The sequence below is a fragment of the Nipponia nippon genome, unplaced genomic scaffold (genome assembly GCF_047370975.1).
Source record: "Nipponia nippon isolate SJK-2023a ecotype South Korea unplaced genomic scaffold, ASM4737097v1 scaffold_2, whole genome shotgun sequence".
Taxonomy (NCBI): Eukaryota; Metazoa; Chordata; class Aves; order Pelecaniformes; family Threskiornithidae; genus Nipponia; species Nipponia nippon.
In genome coordinates this window covers 127,064,992-127,070,135 of record NW_028262336.1, presented here as the reverse complement: position 1 = coordinate 127,070,135, position 5,144 = coordinate 127,064,992, and the positions used below count along the sequence as shown (strand labels likewise).

At 47.9% G+C, this 5,144-nt stretch overlaps 1 long non-coding RNA gene across 1 annotated transcript; it reads left to right on the top strand.

The window, feature by feature from the left end:
• The first annotated feature begins 1,316 nt into the window (after nt 1–1,316).
• On the top strand, nt 1,317–3,296 carry LOC148055951 (uncharacterized). Its single transcript, XR_015704674.1, has 2 exons — nt 1,317–1,419; nt 2,828–3,296. It is a non-coding gene; the product is annotated as an uncharacterized LOC148055951 (long non-coding RNA).
• The last annotated feature ends 1,848 nt before the right edge of the window (nt 3,297–5,144 follow it).

The window sequence follows — 5,144 nt, the reverse complement described above, 5'->3', positions numbered from 1 at the left end:
TGCTGGAGCTAACTCACAGCTCTGTTCTCTCTCTGGTACATGAGCTGGGTGTTTTGGAACAACTTAGGGTGTCTGCAAGGACATGGCAGTGTCTGAATGTATATTTTGTTTCTTTCCCTGCAGAGCAGAGCTCTTCTAAAAGCTCTCCAGAGGGCACTGGTGCTGTTTGTGGATCAGATTAGTAACGAAAGTCTGGGCTGGGCGGCAGGAAGCCGGTTGTCAGGGTGTCTGCAGGGAGGGAGTTTTAAAGGATGATGAGAAATAATGATTCTCCTCTGCTCCCAGCTGGGTGTGGGGGCTGCGGAGAAAGCATGGAGCGGTGAAGGGAAAGGGCTTTCTAACAGATAGCGTCAGTTTTCGGGTGGGAGCGGAGAATCAGCCTTATGCTTGTAGGGCACCACCTCCTTGGCACCATCCATACAGTAATGCCCAGCCTTCACCTGGCAGGAGAAGTGCTCTGAAATGCCTCCTCCGTGGATGTTTTAGCCTGGTGCTTTAGGTCCAGACTGTCTCCACATGGAGCCTCCTCGCCCATGCCCTCTACATCTTTCTGTTCCTTCACGTCATCCTTTCTAGTGGGTAGAGGAGGAAGAGCTCCATGCAGTTCTGCTTTTGAAGTGAATCTGCTGTTGTTCCCTTCTGATTCTGAGGCTTTTAGCCTCAGATCCTCCAGATCTGGCCAGGGAGTGGGACTGCTAAGAAAGGCAAGGAACAGAGCAGGAGTGGTACGAAGCAAGAAATCAAATCTTGCCTCCTCCAAGATGACTCTCATCTGTCTGGTGTCTGATGACACGAACCTGATTTGTCCACATAGTTCAGAACTGGAGATGCTGTTACAGAAAAACTCTCCCCTTGGCGCTGGGCATGTGGAAATCTTTTCCATCTCTCTGAGAGCCCCGAAGATGTATTTCCCAGCAGTGGCATCTGTTTCAGATTTTGAGGGCTCTTTCAGGGAGGGCTTTTATCAGCAGCGGTGTCCACTGTTCATGGACCTCTGCTCTGGAGTCCTGAGCATCCCCAGGAAGTCCAGCATCCTTTTGACTACACTGCCAGGAGATCAACTTGTACCTTCTACTTGAAACTCGACATAGTGCCTTCTGGGCAGATAAAGGACTACCCATGCAGGGCATAAGCACGTACTCCCAAAAGGAAGAAGAGTAAGGCAGATAAATCCTTGTTAACCTGTGGATAATATGCAGTTCTTCAGTCTGACAGACTCCCTACAGTTATGAAGTCTTCACGCTGTATCAGTGGATGCCCTTTGGTGTCCTTAAAGGGCCTTAACTCTTTGGACTGCTTTTCCAACAGAAACATGCTCTGGATCTGCTGTGAGCAAGAAGGTGACTGGAACGCTGGCCTGTGTGCTGGACTTAGGCTTCGTTGTGGTGGGACTCGTCATCTATCAGAAGAAAAAGAAAGGTGAATTATTCATGAGCTAAGTAGAAACCCATTCTTAATGGGGCTGCAGAGAGATGTTTTAAAGCCTCTAAGGCTTCACTAGAATTTAGATTTACCATGATAATTTCCTTGGGTTCCCAGCATTCAAGTGGGTTTTATATGGTCTAATCCAATATCCGCAGAAGTCAGTGATAGCTTTTAATTTATTTTAACTGATGTTAGATTGGGCTTTCAGTGATGAGAAGCCATTTTAGAACTATCATCAGCTGCTGAAAGGTCAGCCCAGTCCTCCGAGATGCAGTCCTAGGCTATGGTTATGGTTTCTTACGAGTATCAAATTAGCTACTGCATTCCCAAATGTCTCCACGTTGCTTTGTTGCAGACATATTTTTTAGGCTCTAGAAGCAAATACATTCATACTTATTTATAGAAGGATTAAGTACCTTTCTTTTGAAACTGTGCAGGGGAAAAAAGAGAGAACATTATCTTCCAGAAAGCTGCATTCTTCTTCTCAAAATGTTGGTTTGCTGAGTAACAGCATCTTATCCCAGCCTTTGCTTTCTGCTTTCTAATAATTTAAGACTATTAGAATCACAAACAAGTACTGGCTAAGTCATTGCTTTGTGATATCTTCCATGGTGCAATGAGGAATTTCCCTCAGCTTAATCCTGTACTATTATTTTTTCCTAAGCTAACTCCCTTAAGCAAGCCACATCCAATGCAGTCCTTTGCTCCCATTAATTCTCAGCCTAAGGGCTTAGGTCACCAACATCAGGAGGACCTGTATTCCCTGCCCACCATCACAGCTGTTATTAACCAGGGAAGAGAAGGTTTGGTGCTGAAAACACTGAAACCCCTTTCCTTAGACCCAAACATCAGTTTCCCAGTGAACTACGAGGAGAACGGCATACAGATTCGACTCTATAGGAATCAATTTTCCAGCCTGCCCAGAGCCTGAGCTCGTTGCACCTGTGTTGTTCAGGGCCCCACATTATCCAAGTGATAAAAGAATTGGATAGGTCTCCAAGGTCATCTCAGAAACTGGATTCCCCTACCATAAATAAACCTTCTATCAGAACAGCCTCTGGCAGGGCTGCTGTGGGCTCTCTGAAGCTCAGCTGACCCCATGGATCTTAGCAGCTCTGGGGGGTGGGTTAGCACGGGACCACCATGCACTTGGGAGATGATGGGGAGAAGGAGCAGGCTGGCAGCTGCTCCAGGACTTCAGAGCAGAGATGCATCCACAGCCTGTTAGGATGAACATGGAAACCACAGGGAAAGTTATTCAGGGGGGCAAACATGGGAGACTGTTAACAGGAGCCTGGAGGAGCTTTTTCGATCCTTCAGTCTAGCTGGCACGGTGACTGGCAATGCTCCAAAGCCTGCGTGAGAAGTTCCTCCACCCATTTCTGCTCTTTTTTTCCCGCAGGGTTGCCATGCCTGCCTGCTGCAGCCACAGAGGAAGAGAGCATGGAAAGGGACACGCTGCTGGGTGACGGCAAGCCTCTGTGAATCTGTTTCTGTCTCAGAGCTAAGAGGAGCTGTTGCTCCCTGCTTTTTTCCAACACTATTCCCTTTCCTCCTACTGTTGCCCATGTTAGTAGGGTATTGCCTCTTCCCCTCTCAGAAGAAATGTGAATTTGGAAGTTGGCAGGCTTGCAAATTCAAGAGTAATCTCAGGGACTGACGCTGGGCCATGGAGGCTAGGATGGACTCTGCTCCTGCATGAAACTGCAGGAGGAAAGCTAGAGCTTCCCAGCTCTGCACACACCTGGAGAGAGAAGAGGGGAATAAATAATGGCATTTTTAAAGAATGTTTTGTACTTTGAGCGATTTATCTAAGGGTCTGAAAGGATTTAATAACTGAGAGCTAATTAAATGTACTAATTAACCCAGTGTTTAATCTCAACTCTTCGCTAGCTTTCTGTGCTGCTGAAGCAGAGACATAGTCCCATATATCATGACATCCAGCCACTTTGCTTAATTGTGGTTCCTCTGCACATGGTGCAGGCACTCAGCCGCTAAGGTGATGAGAGGAACACGAATGCCCACGCAGAGGAGAAAATTAGAGGGGTGAAGCCATCCCTGTGTGACTAACAACCTGAGAGATTATTTCCATGACCAGGATATTGTCAGTCTAATTTGTTTCCCCTCCCCATTATCACTGGTTTGTTCTCATTGATGCCGCTGTTTTGCTAAAGGGGATGGGAACAATCTGCTTCTGGGCACGTGATGACAAAATGGCCTTGTTATTCCTTGGTCCCATCCTTGTCACCATGGCTCTGAGCTGCTCTGCTACAACCAGGAGGAAGAGGAGGCTGCTCACTTTCTCTTCTCACCATACTTCCCCATGGACTTGCTTTTCTGTGAGGGTTTATACTGGTGCTACTGGTACTATTTTGGTGTATAACCCACACAGCCAACTCTTAGATCTCCATGAGCTGTTTCCCCAGTGCCACAGAGGAAGGGACATCTGAAGTGACCACCCAAGGCCAGCTCAATCCAGCAGATCAGGAGCAATGTGACTTTCCTGCTTCCAGGGCTAAGTAATTCCTCCTGGTTCTGGAGCTGTGGGGGACCTTAGAGCAGGTTGGTGGGTTGGTGGATCGTGGTGGGCCCAGGAGAAGGTGCGCTCCGCAGGAGAAACAGACAGAGGACTCACAAGATCCAAAATCCTGGCACATCATGGAGGGCATCATCCCAAGACACGCTCCTTGTGGGTGCAGTATTTAGTGTGGGACATCTGAAATCTTGTCATTGCTTCTTCTCACAGCTGTCATGGAAACTATTCCTGGGAAGCTACCAAGAACCACAGACTGCCCAACTTAGGGTAGCATAATTGCCCCCAACAGCCCTATTTAAGACAACAACTTCAGTTTGCTCCCGGCTGTAACTCCATCTACACACTGTTCATTTATTACTGCTAATATAAATATGGGATGGAGGTGAGCTTCTCTCAGGCTCATGACCTCAACTTGGGGTCACGACTCCTTCTTTAGGAGCTACTAATTTAAATGTGCTTGGAAATGAATCTGTGTGAGCACAGGGTCATTAAATTAGCCGGGGAAATAGGCTGCAGTGGGGGGATGCGGCAGTCACCTTCATTGGAAATCTCCAAGGAGAAGCCAGGCACGGATCTTCCGGGATGTCTTAGGAGAATGAATCAGACCTGCCAGGATGTGGGGAGAGGGGGGAGACAACCCACCGGGGGCTTTTTTTCCAAACTGAACAAGCAAACGATTTTATGAAACCGGCAATCCCCCAGTGTCTCCTTGCGCAGCCCTATGCAGCCAGCAGAGGAAATTGGTAACTGTACCCAGCAAGCCTGTTTTTAATTAACAAATAATTATCTACAAATTGCTGTAATTATTGCCTTGGATTCCAGAGGATGGGGACGTTAGCGCGAGATGAGCACAGTTTCCTTGCGAGTGAAATATTTTCCCTGCCTTATCTCCAGCGCCCTGCTGCTGTGAGGTTTGGGGACTCGGCAGCGCTTTCCTTTTTGAGAAAGTGATAAAACAGCTCAGGCTGCCTGGAAGGGGAAGCGCGGTGGAAAAGGCACCGAAGGGAGGGCAGGTTCTTGCATTTATCGGCTTGTCTGCCCTCATGCTGGAGTGGTTTGGGGGATGCCAATTAAGACATAAACCCCGGCACCGAATGCATGTCGGTGAGCTGCCGGAGCAAAATGAGCATCCCAGTTTGTGATCTTTCAATGAGGAGGGGATAAAACCAGGTTTGGAAAAAGG